A 20,339-nucleotide genomic window follows, 5' to 3' on the forward strand; every position below is an offset into this window, starting at 1 on the left:
CGCATGACCATTAATTGACGAAAAGATACACTCCAACGACCCACTCGTGAAAATCGACCGATTTTTAATTAGTTTCGCTTACCGCTTTTACCTGACACAACCGGTATATACCTTTATTTTTACTGAACCTGCTATAGTGATCTGTATATTTGTAGTTTGCGGGGAAATTAGTAAGTTCAAGCGTAGTAGCACGTTTTAAACTAAAGTTGTATCGGCTAATCTGTTCCGCGCAACTGTCAAAACATCGTGAACCCGTGCTTGGCATGTAGAATGCTGGATTATAAGTTGAATATTTGTTGTGTAACTGTGTGAAGCAAACGACTATCAGCATCTCGCGTCAGTTGGCGTTATGGCTGTATCAACCGTGAACTTTGTTCCCGCACGAGACGAATTTTACGCGCTAACATTCCCAAAGCATTAAATTCTCGTCATTACACGTAAATGTAATTAGTTACTCATTTAATTACCACGAATGTTTGTTCGCGATCGCACCTAAGCCGCGTAGACGCAAATGTGTAATCCGGCGAACCGCCGCGATTATTATTAATCCGCAAATCAGCTCAGCAACAATCAGCTACAGTTAATCAATCACGTGAATAATTCCAAACACCGCGACACTCACTAATCCTGCAATCCTATTGGCTAGCAATATCCTAATTACAATTTACCACTTCCAGTACGCATGAATCAACAACAACTGATTAGGGTGACAATGAGACGCAGTGGCAAAAGACAATTCCCATTCCGGAACGATAAATAACTTTGCGGTTGGGCTAAACACGTCGCGCTCCCCTCACGCTGCGTGGTTACTGCGGGGCCTCGTTTGAAGTCAATACCACTTATTGGTTTTTTATTTTATTGATGCTACACCTGATTGTTATGTGATGTGTTTCGATAAAGTGACATTACAACCGTCAATTGATTAATGTAGTAAGACTTGTACGTTACATACCAAAATCTTGGACATACTCGCATCGGTGAATGACAGCTAGGTCTCCCAATTTTAGGCGGCCTAATCATCATTTGTCGGGCAGTGTTCCAATCTCGAGAGAAAACCGAGGTTTTTTTGACACTAAGACCCAATTAGCCACACTTTTGTAGATAAATCGAGGACAACAGATATAGAGGCACTTACCGTTCACTCAATGAGGTGAACGAACCGAATGCTAATTGAAGCTGTTGTTACTATTTAATACCGTTCTCATTTAGAGCGATTGGTTATTATTTGAATAGGACTTACAGGTTGATTACTCTTTAACAAACGAATCCCCAAGGGCTTTGAAAGGGTTCGCGTTTAGTGTATTTACGCTTTTCTCTTTACCGTTTATTTTGAATAGAAAATTAAATATCCTCTGAATGTTACTCCAATTAATATGAAGGTACGAATCTACGGTAGAAAAAAGATGTGATTCTATTTCATATAATTGAATTTGAATTTGGAATTTCGGAGCCCGCGAACTCTAACAACGCTTGGCACTTGATCACGTTTCCATTGCGTTTGAAAAAGGAAGCACTTTAATTAAATCTGACAGCTGACCATTTATGATCTTGCAAATAGGTACGTTCTAAGGAGGTTTTATTGTTGAACGACCTTTGGCCCGTAAATACGCTTGTGCTCGTATACGATTAATTGTAATAACGTCTTCAAAGTTCTTTTAATTAACTTTTGGGCAAGCCGATTTTTCGTCTTTTTAACAACTGTTTCTGAGTGATTGGCGAATTAGGTACTTAATCGATTTAATAAAATCTTGTAACCTATTAAAACTGTATCAATTATACATACTAAAAACTAATCATGTCTATCGAAAAATTGCTTCATAAGGTCACTACTAGGAAAAGCCGCGAGAAGCTTAACTAAAGTTAATGTACTATTGGACTGATATCTATGTATAGCGAGACATTTCGATAATATTCAGCAAATCTTGAAACTCCTGGGAATTAATGTATGGAACGATTTCTGAGGCACTTTTGGGAATAAATCAATTTAAGTACTTTAGTATTCATGTACAAGTAAGGAACGAACACACCAAGCTCTGCACGCACTGAAGTTATTAATAAGCTGTAAGGGTGGTCACACATTTGCAAAAGCTCGGAGGCATCCGTGTTCCGCATCGGCATTGCGTTTTTATTGAGCAAGTTTAAAAAATATATAAATACATTTTCTAATTATTTAAGCTGCAGTCTTTCAGTGAATTATCATAATATGTATGGTGTATTTTTTTATCATGCCTTTTTTATCATTCTTCCTCTTTTTCTTTCTTTTTTTCGAACGAAATCAACGAAAACTTAGATTTTTTTATGGAATCAAAAAACGATTTCTACTTCCCCCTATTATATAATATTGAACTACAGACTTATTAACAAATCAATCAATCACACAAAAATGTTTACGAACAACGCATTTTGTCAAAATGTACAACCCGTCTGACATCTGCCTAAACCAGCTTCATTATAAATAATACATTAAATATTACCTTGAAAAGCTATTAGCTGGTTATTTTAATTTTTCCCTTTCGCTACGCCCTTCAACCCAGCACCTTTATACGGCTCAATTAAACGAGCATTTATCATACACATCTTCCATTCAATTTTTTTATCGCCATCTTTATTAAAAGTGTCAAATATCAACGCCTTCATTAATTTTTAGTTTTATGTGTTAGTATAGCAGTACTATTTTAATTAAGTACTTTTTTATGGTTTAGTATTATAATTATCAAAATCAGAAGTTTTTATTTCATGTAAGTAGAGCTTTATCAGGTTCTTACGAAATAATTATGTTTTGAATATCTTAATTTAAACGTTATTTGTATATTTTTTCCAATCTAGTAGTCTCCTGCATTGCATAACTACAGGGCGCCAAAGCTCACCTAAATATATATATTTTTTCAATCTTTTACAGTCAGGCAACAATGCCCATAGATACATACCTTACAAAGTAACATACATAACAAACTTGTTAGTAAATAAAACTTAAATCTATGTTAGTAGCACTTCACTTACTACATTTACATCATAGAGATAAAAAGCTGTATAATATTCCACTAAATTACTTCTGAAAACTACAAAAAACATGCAAAAACAAAATGCAATTTTAAAATAATATTACGTACTTTTTCATCCAACCTTTGCTCTTATATTTCATGATAACCTATATCGTACTACGTTTTAAATTAAGAAAATAAAAACTTCGCTGGAAGGAAAGAAAATGGGATGAAAATTTTTAAAATTAACATTTTAATATTTTCTTTAGGCTAATAGGCTGCGGTTTCAGGCTTGGATTATTGTAACATTATATTTGGCACAAGACTGCATGCTTTTAGAAGGTATGAAGGTATGTGCCAGTCGGGCCTGCAAAAAGCTTTTTAGCTCCTGAAGTGCTGACAATGTCTTTTACAGCACCTATTTAGTGAAAAGATTTTATGTGTCTTGAGTATACCTATTGCTAGATTTTTTCCTTTTGTATCCGGATTTTTCGGTTTTTATTTGGTTACTTCAATAGGGTTATGTAATAAATAAATAAAATAAAAATTGGGTTAGTAATCTAAAAAACTCTGCAACGTAGATATTCAATATTCATTCCCTATAAAAGGCTCTGATTACTTACGTTTGTGTTTTTTCATTTTTCTACCTAAATGTTATGTAGTTTCATGTTTTTTTATTTTTTAGTAATTTTAAAATTACCTAACCTATGAATAAAACTACAATTATGTACAAAAAAAAACATTTGTACCACGAAAAGCAAGTAAATAAGAAATATCCAATTCGCACAAAACGAAAACCAAAACAGCATTAAAAAAAGCAGTAACACGGAATAAAAACAAATAAGCATCCAAGATAGTACACTCAGCGAAACATATTTCCTATCGTGAGACCCCTTGTTTCCGTACGATCGCGTTATTTATGCCGCGGCCACTTTCCGCTATGCAAATATCTCACATAGTTGACACGCCCGCAGACAGGTCCCACCGTCCAGCCTGCTACACGCTCAGCTGGACACAAATCTATTAAAATAATAGCCGTCTCATTCAATTCTCATAGCTCTCATCCTGTAATGACTCAGTTGAATACGCCACGCTTCACGCCGGACAGTCCGATTTCGACTGCGCGCCAAGACGCACGCGTGCCGCTGCGTACCCGAACGTGCTTTACGAAATACGAACGCCGCGTTCGAATTAAAAATCATTCCTAAAAAATATTGTGCCAGTTTGTGTGACCGAACAATTAAGTTTGCAGTGCATGTGAATAAATTGGAATTAAATTCTGTTTTTTATGGATGAATGAATTTTGTGGCAATATTTATTTTTTGAAAATATTCAATCAACTGTGTGAATTATTGGTGTGGTTTACCTTGGTTCGTGTCAAATTGTCTACTAACTACTTTTAAGTAAGTACTCTACTCTAAATACTTTTAGAACTTGTTATTAATATTTGAGAGTTTAGTAATTATTTTAATGTGGTATCGATTTCTGTTGGTACTTATTGATAAATTATAAACTGTTCGAACATTTTAGGAGGAGATTAATTTCACTAATGCGAGTGGGTGCTTAATGATAGACGTTCGATATAATTAATAATGTTTGCTTAATTACTTAAGTTCGCATACTTTGGGAACTACATTAACGTACCTAGTACATAACATACCTAGTGTTGCCATGTTTCGCTGACTGCAATAAAGTGTGGAGTTACATGATCTGAATTTCGCGATAAAACGAATGTTGGCGCGTTTAACTTTATGGGGTGAATGCAACTGAAAGCTGGATTAATTGCATCCCCGAACATCCCCGCTGATCTATGGATTGCTATTTACGTCTATCTAACTTATGGTTACGATTATTAGGGCGCAAAACGTGCTGAAAATGAGGTTGGTTATGTTAATGAACTTTTTGGTATTTTATCTCACAACGTATAATTCGATCATACCTATATATCTAAAAATTAAAATACTATACATTATAAAATCGAAATACCTACATTAATAAAATACTTAGGTACATGTTTATGTATTATAGAAAATATAAATAAAAGATGTTGACTTTATTATTTTCTTAAATACATTTTTGTGCAAATCATGTGTCTGAATGGTTTAAATTAGTAACCTTTTCTACTAAATTATAGTCTTATCTTTAAAGATGAATAGTGATGTAACTTGTCGATGTCGATATATTCTTATATTAGTTCGTACCTAAGAGCTTTGTTGAGTGAACTTGTACCTACATTGAAATATGAATGTAGACAATATTTAATATTTGAAGGACAGGAAGATATTAATGAAGGTTTGCAAGCTATTTAATTAAAGGGTAAAAAATTATGGTATGTTACTCAAAGAGTTGGTTTTATGGGTATATTTCAAGTTTAACAACTTTGCAGTTGAGATTTTCATAGTTGCTTAACATATACAGAAACAGGCAAGTAGGTTGGTATATTAGACTGCATTAATGTATAAGTCGTAATATACCTACCTAAGTCTGTAACTGACGAGATTAGATGAGGCGTTCTCATAAGGTCCTTGTAAGCTTTTATCTACAAGATGATGATAAAAATATGTCTATTTGATATGCATCTGACTTTACACAATGATTTTCCTTAAATATGTATAACGACGTTTGTTTCTTTATAAATGGGTTTGATGTTCTTCCAAGGTTAACTACTAACGAGTGAACTTTATGCCATCGCAGGTTAATGTCATACTACCTACCAGTTTTACGATCGACGAACTTTTCTCAGATATTATTTATTTTTTAATAATTAAAAGTCCATTAAAATTACAAAATATTATAAATTCATATAAAATAATAAAACTACATGGCCTTTTGGGTACACTGCCGGGTGACAGCGTTATTAGGTTTAAGTTTTCTTTTTTTATGTAAATATAGATTTACTTTATTTTAAAATATAATTTGAGGTAAATAAATAAGAGAGATGTAAATAAATCCATCAAAAACCTTAGTCGATTCAGAGGAATTTTGTGAGGATTGGTAGATGGTAGACTACTTTTTATCCTGGTAACACAAAGGGTGCGTGAATTACCAAACTTCTTACTGCCTTCAGGACACGAGTGTAAATCGCAAAGTAAATCGGGTTACAGTTTGAACTTTTTATAGCTCCATCTTTCGAGACTATGTTTTCATTATATTGAGCTTAGAAATTGACTTACCACGGGATGTTCAGTTGCCCAGATAGGCAGTTACTCCATATAAAACACTGATTGGAAGCCGACCAAGACATACTTTAGGAAATGGCTAGACAGATAATGACAATAAGGTCCTTCAATGTTTTTCAGTAGGCTTTCAGTTGCGTGCTTAACTTAGACAGACATTGTCGTGTCTCACGAAATATTTCATACGCTCACTGAGGTTGTTTGATTACGTCTAGCCGGCTGCACACATAACAGTAATGTGTTGTGTTTTTTGTTTATTTTAGGAATCGTCATAATACGATGATACATCTCACTCTGGGGCTTGTATTTTCCTGCTCTTTGATTGGTGGAACTCTATAAAATGACCCCTCCCGCTATAGGTGCCAGAACGTCAGATTTGTATTGCTACAGCTTATCCTCCAGTTGAAGCTCTGTGAACCATAGCCGCGGTAACTCTTTCGGTCAATCCCGCAGCCGATTCAGGCTTTGGCATGGAAGGGGAAGATCTGACTGTCCTATTATTCTTTATGAAATCCCTAACGTTCCTTGACTTAGGTGAATAGCTCTTTCAAACAATCCGATAGCTTTTTCTATGTATACAATCTAGCACGTATAAAATTCTTGTCTAGCAGTGAAAAACTTGTAAGAGTCTTAAAATAATGGAAAAAATATAAACTCTTTTGTATTATAATCGTCCTTATTTGTCGTAAAGGTTATATTTATATTTTCAGGTACTTTGTGCCTTTTTGAGAACCCTAGAACCCTTCTTAATAATACAAAAACATTGGCAAAGTGCTTTGTTTTCGTTTCATCGTGGGATTAAATAGAGTCTGATCGAAAAACTATGCCGAAATATAATATGTAAATTATTGTTATCCTAAATTTGTCTATTTTGGGCTAAACTATTTTGTATTTGATTATCTATTTCTCGTGGAGTTATAGAGGTCTTGCATTATTATTCTTTACGTATCTATCATAAACACTTGATAAACCCAATGGCATTGTGACTGCTCCAAAAAGTTACGTTAATATCTCAAGTATTAAGGAAAATAAGTAGAAAACTACAAACCCGTTGTCGAACACCAGTTGGTCCGACCCGAGTATCTATGTATAGATATATTTACTCATATACAAGGGAACGTAAAATGTAAACTAGTTGACCGAATAAAACAATAACACAATTTTGCATAAAACAAATGAAATACACAGATCTGTCCGTATTTGAACAAATGGCAGAGATTTTCACCATTCCAAGATAAAGTTTTTATCTTTTATTCAGAGGGGCGTTATCTCTCGTCCCTGGCATCCCGGCATCGCGCTCCATTCAGACAGACTATGACCCACAGTTAGACGACAACTTTAAATTTTCCACTTTATTATTTTTATCAAACTCAGGAACCTTTTTATTTAGAAAATATTTTTCACTAGAGACTCGGTGACTTAATTACTCATTTTTTGCACTGTGTCTTTCACTTTCATTTGTTTTTGAACATATTTTTATTAATGAGGGCTGCATTTTTTGAAAGCTTTTCCGAGCGTTCATTATGCGTCCTCTAGTTACCGTAGCTCGTAGTGTTGAACCATAAATTCGATATTGAATTTCCCTTTAATAGTGTTGCGATAACATTTTCATATTCTCTCGATATTCAGTGGGGTAGTGATTTAAAACTGTATTACTTTCTTGTGCGGGTCGGGTTTGGGGGGTGAGGGGTAAAAACTCGGATGTGTCAGCTGTCGTGTACGTTCTCTTTAGTAAAACAATTGGAATTGGGTCACTGTCTGAAAGCAATGGCCTATCGCCACTGCAGTTATGCATAATTCGGCTTTAACGTCTTTTAATATTGGGTTGTTTGTTCTGATATTATGAGTGATTTATCTGATCAAACATTTTAATTTAGTATAATGAGAAAAACTTGACTGGTTCATTTAGAGGTCTGAATATAATTGCTGGATCGAACTATGCTGTTTAGTTTTGTATAACGGAACTGAATTCGATTTTATTTTGACTTTCCTGTGTGTATTTTCTGTTCCTAGGACCGTTACCTATATGCAGCGATTCTATTTTTAGAAATTTTACGAAAGGAAAGAAAGAATATTCTTTTTTTGTTTTCAATAGTAGCGATATTTGATCCTTTATTCTGGCAACACTCAAAAATTCCCTCTATCCAATGCTTGCTCCTATTTCGTTAGTTTTTCTTTCAAACACATAGTTTTTCATTGGAAACTCTTCGCTAAGAGTAACCTCTCAACGGAATGCACGCCCATTCAACAAACTTTTGCACTAGCGATCCAAAAATTGAGTTCGTGGTTGAAAAATGTTGCCTTGTGACGGTTAAAAATCGTCCTGCCGCGCGCTGTATTCAATTTTCTTACTTTTGTCTAAGTATTAGGATTTTGATTAGGTCTCCAACTTTTCTACGCTATTTGTAAAATGACCTGGGTAATTTATAAATAAAAAAAATATGAAATCTTTTTGGTAGCTGCATAGTCGTATCGTAAGCACATTGTAATACGAACTGAATTTTATAATAGAGATAGATACGACCGTAAATGAGGTTACTTTTCAAAAATATAATAATTACTGTTCAGCGCGGTTTTACCCTTGTCCTGAGGATTTCGCCCATGCTTAGATAGTGAAGCTTCAACAGTCAAAGAATTATTCAAAAATGTGGTAGTAGGTACTTCATGTTCAACAGTCTAGACTATAAGCCCAACCACTAATTCTGTAAAATTAATTCACTTTGACAAAACTTAACCTGCGAAATTAGATACTGTATGAACGAGCTAATTCGTCATATATGCTACGTGACATATTACATTATGCGTAACCTACATTTATATACTGTAAGGAACTTTACCTGATCACAATCTTAAGCATTCTTCATAAACAGCCTGTAATTATTGCGAGTACACTTAAGAGCAAAATTATTCGGTCAGCAAAAAAATCGGAATTTCTCTGTGGAATTTGGATATAAAATGTTACAAAACTGTAAAATTTTTTGATTAGGTATTAGTCTATATTTAGTACCTAATATTTTCAGGCTTGTGGAAACACGCTCTAACTCTCTCTACACTATTTACAATATTCTTGTAAAAATATAGTTATTTTCAGTTGTCCACAACTCCACTTTAAAACATTTCTAATTTAAACAACTGACCCAATTACACGACTCAGTGTATAAAGCTATAAGTTGACATAACAACATATGTACGTAATTCATACAATATTAAAATTGAATGTTGTCTGGATTAGCTTGAAACTCGACGCCAACATTAATTATTCAATACAAATCGCTCTGTGGACCTAATTAAGTAATTAAGCACAAAGGCAGGGCCACAATAAACCGTTAGTTTTAACTACGAGGATAAAAAGTTAATGTACTCACACCCTTTGAGTTCGCTAGTAGTTACGAACATGCATTACAAACTTTTTCATAATTTACTACCGAAAACTAAAAGGTTTTAAAAATACGAGGAAGTGTTGTTTACGTGATATGGTTGTTTACTACTTCACAACACAACACACATTTTAATATTTAGTTAGAGCTGCACACTACAAACTTTCAGTCGGCCCATAGTTTGGTTGGGCTCATAAGCTGTGTAGAGATGAATGGTAGTGCGCTCATTACAACGGTCAGCTATTCAGCCGGTATCAGACCGACTAAAAAGTTTCATCACAATCACGATTACTTTCAAAATTGTCATCCAACTAATGGCTCAACTATCGGTCGATAGTTCAGTCTATAGTTTGCAGGGTCATAGTTCAAAGTCCAAGTTTTCACAGAAGCACGTTTTCTCGCGTTTTGTAAATCAACGCCTTCTTGGCCTTTTCCTTATTATATTGAGGTCAGAATTCAGATGCAACTGAAATATATATAACTATACGACTTAAAGTATCTGGAACAACTGCTTATGCATCATAGTGGATCTGATAATTTTAAAACATTTGTTACAACCCTTTCGAACTTATGACTTCATTGTGTCAAAGCCTAAGATGGCGACAGGATACTATTTAATTATAACTGGTCAGCTATAGTCAAATTAATATTATTAGTGTATTCACGGGCTTATATTCATTTGTCCAGTAAATACATTAATATTACTGTCATAAGCCCACTTATTGTACTGATAAATTGCAAAAGCTGTCTTCTCACATTTTGCCTTTTAAAATGAAAATGGGACCGAATATTTTGATATCTATAAACATATATGTGACGTATTTCCTTTAATTATTGTAGATAACAAAAATATATAACAACACAAATAAATCACTTTCATAAAACAATATTTTGTAGGTTAATTAACAATGTGGATTCAAAAGGTTTTTAATCAAAAATTGGATATTGTATTATGAACCAAGTTTACATACGTCCAATGAATATGAATTGGTTATTTAATTTCTCTGAAACAATTAATATTTTATGTCTCTATATATTATATATTTGATTGATATATTTCATGAAATAGAAACCATTATACGACCACTATTAAATTAGAGTTATTTATTGTAAAAGCAGCATTAATTATTTCCGTAAATGTCCGGTGATTTTAAAGGCTCAATTAACTGTTTGATGTAGTACCTATTAGGTATATTAATAAGTAGCTCCATAAACCTAGATAGACTAACCTAACCATTTACTTATCTAAGATTACAAAGTAGTGGTTTAATTCCTTCGTCCGCTTAAAATATATAAGCCTATGTTACTCGGGAAGAGTGTAGCTTTACAAAAATGAAAGAATTTTTCAATTCAGTTCAGTAGTTTCGGAGCTTTGACGGTACAAACAAACAGTCAAATATTGATTCTCGGTCACAACTGAGCGCTCTTGAGCTTACTCATACAAAGAACAAGTGCATGTAGATTTACACACACGAGCATATCTTACTAGCTTTCGTGAGATGAAACAACTATAACATAATGTTTAAAGAACTTAGTGCAGTATAGAGGTACTTACAAACATGTAAGTAATATAGCAGTCTTTCCCACTCATCGTCCTTCAATACAGCAAAAGTATCGCTTTAAAGCGCTGAAACTTCAGCCCAACCTACTCCAAGTTTCCGATGAAGATCACAATGAGACTACTTTAGCTTTCCAACTTATATTGAAAATATCTTCGGAAAATTGCCTCATAGAAGCGTAACAGCGATTTAAACCAATACTTTTATGGCTGAGCTATATTGAATTAATAATAAATTGGAAACTAAAAGCTGAATACTGGGTAGTTGAATAGAACTAGTTTTATGGTAGATTGCTTTTATTATAACTGTTGTACCTAAATAATTGATAGGTTACAAAAAGCTTAGGGATACTGAACTTAATAATCATCAGTCGTAAACAAATGACTACATATTAGGGACGGCGTGAGTGTCAGACGGCCTGAAACACCTTTTTAAGCCATTTATGTACCAGGGCAGCGGTAAATCTTACGAACCATCCCGTAGCTCCACAAATGAATTCCTCAGGTACTATGTCAATATGTGACATAAAAACTAAAGATCAAATTATAAGAATCATTTACCTAATACAAATAAAAATGTATCAAATTGAAAAAAACACTAAGAAAACTCGCAAAATGATAATATAACGTTTCTAATATGAATTATGACATTTACACGTTCTAAGTATAAGCTACCTCTCGAGTACGCCCGTAACTTATTACATGCTTGGCTATACAATGTAATATATCGCGATCTGCTTACATAAACATAATCTTTATGACAACATTTACTGCATAAAAGAGTATTTCATTTCCGTATGTGACAAACTCTTGGGTTAAGGAGATTATAGTTACGACTGTCGTATGTCTAGAAGACGTATAGAGCGACTGCTGTGGTCGAGGCCTCGTCGACTCCTAGCATAGGTCAAAATCACTTCGTGGGTTTTCAAACACTTTTACAAAGTATATTTATTAACAATCGAGACTTTAATACTACTATACTACTATCGCAATATACTACTATGAAGGTACCTTTAGAATACCTTTTCTTTACCAAACGTTTCGGCTAAATTGTACCTACCGTGATCGAGGGTGGAAGAAGCCCGAAGACTATGGTCGGTAAGTGATACACTCATGTATTGGAGAGTACGTTATTGTCTATATCCAACAAGGCCTATAAAACCTAGTACTGTCGGAGCTGCGGGATTGTTCGAAACAATTACCGCATCCCTGGTAGGTAAATAAAAGACTTCAGAAGGAACATGATGGGTTTTAGTCAGTAAGAGTCTGACACTCCCTCTCGCTGCACCCACAGCGGGATGGATCATTTGATGATTTCCCACAACAAAGGGGGACGACCAAAAAAGCGATAGTTAGATTATGTGAAAGTCGACATGGCTAGAAAGAATTTTACTTGTCAGATGACGGCAGATGGAAGAGTACGGAAGAAGAAGACATGATGCGTCGACCCCAAATAAAATCGTGATAAGGTTAGAAGGATGATAACGACCTTTTCTCTTTATCCGACGTTTCGGCCGTGATAGACTTGTATATTGGCAAGTTATTACTTATTGACTATGCTATGACCAACGAGGCAGACAAACCTGTTATAGATGCATGTATTAATAAAGCTGGTAAAGTGCGATGCGGAGTCTTGCATGAAAGGTTCCGTACAGTATCAATGAAAAGAGCAAAACCCACGTTTGATGTAGCTTCCTACATTTTTTTTATTCTAGTTTTTAGTACATAAATGTTATTACATATATTTTTCTTTTTTAAGACACAAATTAAACTGTTACATGGCGAGAATGGTTACTTAACTTATAAATCGGCTACAGAAATTAATCATCCGTGAAAATTTCGCCAGACATTGGTGGCAGACAGATGGACAACGAAGTGTTAGTAATAGGGTCCAGACCCATTATACCCTTTATAACAGCCATAATCAAAAACAAAATCGATCCACCTTTTTTGAAATCTAAAAATTTTCGAAATAAAATGTATACGTGCTTGTATACATTTTGACATGGCGCTATTTTTCAGGCTTCGGTTCAGGTGCGCAGTAAGCCGGCGTTTCACCCTGGAGACCACACTTTGCTGCAAAACGTGTCGATTTCCTAATACATTTTTGATCGCTTTCAGTTCTTCAGAAATATAGAGGAAATATGCAAATGCATATTGAAATATTGAATTTTAATGTTTATTTTTGTGGTTTTGGTGTAAAATAAAATGGGGTTTTTAAAATGTTATTTTTTTTTTGGAAGTACTTCGTGTGAAGTCAGTTTGGTTCGGGAAAATAGATTTTAGTTTCACGTGGATTTTTCCGCACTTAAACCTTACCTTAAAAAGGTGCACCGGTCGTTTCGACAGCGTTAGGCCATTTGATAGCCAAATATTTAAAGATGAAAATATCTTTGATGTAAAAGAAAAATCCTTTTCTGAACAGCACATCAAGCTACTACAATCTGCCTTTATTTAAACAGATTTCAACTCTATCTTCTAATTATAAGGTTGAATGTTGATTGCGAATTTATAGATTGATCCAGATTTCCATCGAAGTGTATAGGTATCTACAGAACAATAGAGAGATACCAAAATTCAACGCATTTTCCTTATTCAATTGCATTCACTGATTCGTATCTCATCACAAGCTCTATATAGCATTGTAAATTTTACCTAACAATGCAGGAATTCCAGGTGAATTCAGTTGTAAAAACTAGTGCTAGAATTCCAAAACTCGGTTTTGGTAGCAAGCATAGTGTTTAACTCTGTAAAGCTACAAACAAAGGAATATGTGTTTCTATGTTTATGTTCGTAAATCATAACAAGATCCGACATATTGTTACTGAAATAATAATACATATTATGTACAGTCGGTTTGTTTATGTTTGTTCAATAATCTCTGAAAATTGTGGAATAATTATGTGATGTGTGAGGTGGGTCGTCACATCATAATAGGTAGTACTATGTAATAATAAAATGTAATGTAAATAATAAGTAGTAAAAAATACTTTATCTTTACAAACTTTGAACCTTTACCAACATTGAAAGATTTTGTTCCAATCGGCTCAATGTTCATCACATTACCGCGCTCAAACAAACAACAACAAACACTTTAGCTTCAGCTATTATTACTACAGATTAGTAGATAGTAATTAGTACATTAAACTAAAGTATAACTAACAGCTAATAACTCCAAATACACATTACAACGACACTAAATAATTAACTCGTAACACAAACCGGAATAAACAACATCGAAGGCAATCACAATTAAACTGTCTAAGGCTAATATCATAAGATATGCATATGATTGTAAGTGATATGTCGAGACAACCGCAAGTGTATTCAGTTAGCCACAAACCTTAGCCATGATTATGTAGCGTGATACTGTTCATTAAAGATCTATCCATTTGTGTTAGAACTCAACCTTGTAATTACGTATTACTTGGGTATAGTTATCGGCACGAATCTTGAGCTCTGAACTACATCTGCGCAGAAGTGATTTATTAGCAAAGAACCAATCCCGAGTGACGGCTATGACGCGATGCACTGCGGGCTAATCACCGCTATAGCCGAAATTCGAAATAAATATATATATGTTACCGGCCAAACCCGATTTTAGGATAAACCAGTTTTGCCTAGGCTCAACTAGTTCTTCCTATAAGCGTTAGGATTAACTAGTATAGCCTAGTCCAAACTAATTTGTCCTAAGCCCGATAGGACGGACCAGTTTAGGCTAGGCAAAACTAGTTGATCCTAATATCAATACGCACACTCTAGGATAAACTGGTATGGCCTAGTCAAAACATATACATATCTAAAAGTCTAAATAAATAGATGAACTAAATAAACTACTCCGTGTTTGGAAAAATAATAATCTTTATTAAACTATAATGATTCGTCGTTATGGATAAATTGATAATACGAACAATCATACTACATAGGTATATGTAGCAAACTAACAAATAATAGGTAGTATGATTGTTCGTATTATCAACGTTAATAACGTGAATATAATAGAGCAGTAATATGAAGCTAGCAGATTTGATGCACTCAATGCGGAATATTTGTCACAATACCTCGTAATGAGGGCGGATTCTGTGAATAGTTAAATGAGCTTTGGTTGTGGCTTACGCAAAACTAGCTTTGATTTCTATGCTATTCTATTGGGGTTTGTGTTTTAGGTAATAGATTTAGAGGTATTTGATTTTTGGTGTGATTGCTCTTTATCTATTTTATGTTTTATTTTTGGTGTAAATGAAATATTTCTTGTCGCCTTCTTCCGAATTTACGTCAAATCAGAATTTAAGCACCGGCAACTTCCAATTTGAATTAAATTAATATTATTTCTTACATTCTCTAACACAACTATGTTGGTTCCTCTATAATTTCAAATGCGGTTAAAACGGGGTACCTTATATTTTTAACAAAATGCCACATTACATAGTACAAAAGTTTACTCTGTACAATAACATACTCGATGTCGTAAACACGGGCCACAGTGCAATGTGCGCTGTCGCGAGCTAATCGCGTTAATGTGACTTGAACAATTTGCAATACTGCTGTAATTACATTGTTCTATTAGTCACTATCTACCTATGCTTTTCAGTAATATGTATTAAACACTAATTTCTTTAGTAAATGGTTTTTAGTCATGTGTTATGGCTCAAGCGAGATGAAACTGTTGTGAAACAGTGACAGAGAATTTCTTGTTCATCATTTCCCGAGCCTTTTCCCAACTATGTTGGGGTCGGCTTCCAGTCTCACTGGATGCAGCTGAGTACCAGCGCTTTACAAGGAACGACTGCCCTCCTCAACCCAGTTACCCGGGCAACCCAATACCCCTTGGTTAGACTGGTGTCAGACTTACTGGCTTCTGACTACCTGTTAAAAGACAATTTCTGGTTTCTATAGCTTTATACATAGATAATTGATAAATAGATTAATAAATGTAGGTAAGTGACATAATGGGCGGTCTTATCGCTAAGAGCGATCTCTTTCAGACAACCTTAGGTATGTAAATAACCTTATGATAGACCTATAGAATAGATTCTATAGTAGCCTATATAGGCTTAAATTCATAAAAACTTAATTAAGTTTTTCTCATTTTCCAGTTAAATAGCGTTCTATAGAAAGAAAAATAAACAAAAACAAATGAATAATTAAAAGAAACGTCAAATAATAACCATTGACTTTGGCCGCCTAATTTGTTCAATAAAGATTTTTTCAACTCCAAGATTCATGAAATTTCATTAGCCGAGCTTTTTATGGAAACTGAAAAAAATATATTTCTACATTTCTCGAGTTAATAGCTAAGAAAAGTTTGTTATTTAATAATCGCTTTTTGAAATAAGTTTGTGCTTTTGTTAACGTAATTTAGCTGGATACGTGTTCCAGCATGTCGATTCTATAAAATATCACAACTCACTTCGACATCACTCTCACTTCGACTTCGATCTAAAGGTGGAATTCCGTGGACGCGACAATAGTCAACCTATGAAAATGTATGGCACCGTTGCCGAGGCCCGTGACAGTCGCGCGCGGCCGACGAATTTCGTAAGCTGCTCGCGGCATTGTCAACAATTTAATTCTGGTTTTACTAAAATTCTATAGATGTTATTAAGCGCTAGACCATGTTGAGAAGCGTACGGCCGCGAGCGGCTCACGAAATTCGTCGTCCGCGCGCGACTGTCGCGGCCCTCGGCAGCGGTGCCATACATTTTCATAGGTTGACTTTTGTCGCGCGCGGCTGCGACAATCGCGACCCACGGAATTCTACCTTAAAGTTTCGTGATTGACATTGTCAAACTACACTAGCGCTTCACTATCGAGCGTGTTGACAAGTTGAACTAAATTAAAGTCGAGATTTTGACAGATCTGCCAAAATCTGTCTATCTATAGGGGAGGTAGGGGAGAGATGAGCAGTTGGGAGACATGATGAAATCAGAATAAAAGGGGGGTCCTTTTATTCTGATTTGATCATAGTTTTTTTTTTATTGGGTAGTTTACGTTACCGACTGGTAACGGTGTTCATCCATAGACTTTCTGTCATTTCTGTGAGTTGTCAAGAACAAACACTCGTAAAAGTACTTAAATATTTTGTTGCGGTTTCGGATCCTTATAAAGAGAAAACTAATGAAAGGTATGTGTATTTTCTATTATTAATGATTGATTGTCAAAATCTCCAGTTACGATTATAGTAAGTCGATGCAATCCACACCTATTATACCTCTAGAAGAGGTACTACAGCAATAGTTTATGGGCCCCACGTTTTTATTTTAGTCTAATATGACCGGGACCACCGTAGGTTGACAGGTAAGTAACTATTTTTTATTTTCTAGTTTTCCGTGCACATAAGATAAAACCGTTTTAGTTAAGTTTTTACCGATTTTTTTATAAACTAAGTCAAAGTGTCCAATGCTCCCTATGGTAGGGAGGCTTGGACATACCATGTAATGTATAATTTGTAAATTTTGTTCTTCTTCTTCAGTGAAAATTTGTGAGGTTATAAATCTGCGCTAAAATCCTTTATAGAATCTTGTTTCAGGTACCGTTGCCAACTTGATCTAGGGACTCCATATTTATCAGCTGTTAATTTTATTTTTAACCTTTTGATACCTCTTGTATTGCTCGTTATATTAAATCTTTAAGAATTTCCCGTCGCAAACCATTCTTTTAACCCCGACGCAAAACGACGGGGTGTTATAAGTTTGACGTGTCTGTGTGTGTGTGTGTGTGTATGTGCCATCGTAGCTCCCAAACGGATGATCCGATTGTAATGCGGTTTATTTTTGTTTAAAAGGAATGTCATTCGGGAGTGTTCTTAGCTATGTTTGGTGGAAATCGGTTCAGGTCTTCAAGGTCATCAGCTCGTTTGTTAGGTGTGATAGGAATGTTACACGCTCAGTTTACTTGCAAGCATATGTGGGATCTAAAATTTGAAATACTAATGTCTTCTGGAACCACTGAGCTGGTCTGCTGTTAGGACACGAAGATAGGAGACGTAACCCTGAACTGCCTTTTAGTAAACCCATCGAGTTTGGGCTCGTTTAATTTGTCTTGACTAGTTTTCTTCATGTTTCTAATTGACGAGAACCTAATGCTGGAAATGGGATGTGGCGGATGAAACCCTAGAATGATATATAACCCTGGATCAACAAAGGTCCATCTTTATTGTTTCTCAATCTGTGCAATTCTCCCAGAGCCAGTTTGTCATGAGGATTGTTAAACAGCTTCCTTTGGCTGAGATCGCATATAGCGAACCCATCATAAAAAGAAGGAAAAATTAAGGAGCTCCTTTAAAAAACCATGAAATAAAATAAAATTATAAATTTAAAAAAACCCCCGACCCAAAAAAGTACGCAATTATTATGACAAAAAGTTATAAACGATAAACCCTATAAAAAGCAAAAAGTAACTTTAAACACTACGTGAGTACCAACTAAAGCATGTCAGACTAAACAAAATTTTGACGTGTCGACGGTTTTATTGAAACCGTTTAAATATCTCGTAATGTTGAAACAATTTGTAATTTTTAGGATAGCTCTTTGATTTTATCTAGCCAAACATAAGAAATGACAATAAAAGTTGATTATCTGTAAAATCTGAATTTTTTATGCAATAAATGTGAAAAAGTGCCCATCCCTCCCCTACCTCCCCTAAAGTATGAAATGACATTACGAATCGAAGTGAAATGCGAGTTGTTGATCGAATTTTATAGAATCGCAGGACAGGTATTTATAGAGTGGCCTATTTGCGATATTATTTTTAGGTCATATTGAAAAGCTTGGTTTTATTAAGTCCACTTTATTCTGAGCTTAGCGCAAAACTGCTGGTTCATGAAAGAGATAGTTGAGACTGAAATGTAATTTAACTTTTCAAATTAAATTGCTGATTTTTATGAATAAAAGAATAATGAAGTCTTTACTTCATTCGGCTTGTTAACCGACTTCCCAAAAAGGTGGTTTTCAGTTTCGAAACTTGTTTTCTTGCATTGTGTTCTAATCAATGAAATGGAAACATTTATTAAGCAAATTGGGCATTACATCACTTTGAAGTCACGTCAAGTTATTTTAAGAACGCTGGGGTCGGCATTTCCTAACTGACGGTCCCTGAGAAATGCAATATCAAACTCAAAAGCCTTTTTATTAACTTATTAACTTAGATGACATTTACAGTAATAATTAAAAACTACTTCACTTGAATTAAAAAACTTAAGGATAAGTGCACACACGTAAAAATAATCTATACTTCATTCATAAAGGCCAGTCTACACGACACAATATCTAACCAGTCACGTATTAATTTATGAAGTAAAAACAAACGCTAGCACGTGAGGCTTAACGCCATATTAAGCTGAGACACACGAGATGAAATAACACAGGTATTACACAGATTAGCCTTGTCAACAGTAATTATTACAGGTTCATGTGCTACCGGCATTACGGATAAACGACTGATTTAGGACAGGGGCACACGGAAGCTTAAAAAGTCAACAGCTATGTATTTTTCAACCTGTTGTGCGCTCAATTGCACGGCGTTTTGTTGGGAAAATAGGTATTGAAATTGTCGATATTCTTATAAGTTTTAGACAGAATTTTTCGATAGAAGTTTCGCTATTTTGGGCTTCGATCTGACTTATATACAACCATTATAAAGAAGAGTTTGTTTTTGTTTCAATGCGCTTTATTCAGGAAATATTGATCGGATTTGAAAAACTGTCTATTTATCGAAGTGGCGACTTTTTATCCGAATGCGTGAAGTAAATAATTTGACGGGATTCGGGTGGAATCGCGGCCCAAAGCCAGTTAAGTAAAAACATATCTTACTACATCACCATCATCAACCTATGTTTCTAGCTAAGGCCATCAAAAACTAAAGCACCTATATCATAAACATAATAGACCTCCCTTGTGCCACATCATCCATTTTCCATTCTATCTTATAAATCACAAGAAAAATATTGAATAAAAACAGCAATAATAGAAATAATGACTGCATTAACCTCATCTATAACTCCTTTTATACTAGAAATATACCAGACGATGTTGATAAATGGAGCGTCTTGAAAAAAGAGGGAGCTTCGTGATCAATTCTTGCTTCGCCGAGTAAAAAGTAACTGACTGTAATGAAATTATAGCTCAATTCATGATTGATTCAATCAATTAATCTCTTTGTTATTAGGTTTACAAATGAACTGGTGACTTCGTTAAGGTACGTTTTCGAAACGAGCTGTGGATCGCACGTGCCGAAGCTGCACTACTAG

The 20,339-nt window shown here is 34.7% G+C and overlaps 1 protein-coding gene across 2 annotated transcripts in view; it reads left to right on the forward strand.

Annotated features, from left to right (window-relative positions):
* The first annotated feature begins 3,953 nt into the window (after positions 1-3,953).
* The window catches only part of LOC110381251 (cell adhesion molecule Dscam1), a 129,081-nt gene continuing 112,695 nt past the window's right edge, over positions 3,954-20,339 (forward strand). The window contains exon 1 of one of the 2 annotated variants that reach the window (XM_064039814.1): positions 3,954-4,384. The gene's annotated coding sequence lies outside the window, so the exon portion shown is untranslated. The remainder of the gene's footprint in view (positions 4,385-20,339) is intronic. The other variant, XR_010277489.1, reaches the window with a different exon arrangement.

The sequence above is a fragment of the Helicoverpa armigera genome, chromosome 20 (assembly GCF_030705265.1).
Source record: "Helicoverpa armigera isolate CAAS_96S chromosome 20, ASM3070526v1, whole genome shotgun sequence".
Taxonomy (NCBI): Eukaryota; Metazoa; Arthropoda; class Insecta; order Lepidoptera; family Noctuidae; genus Helicoverpa; species Helicoverpa armigera.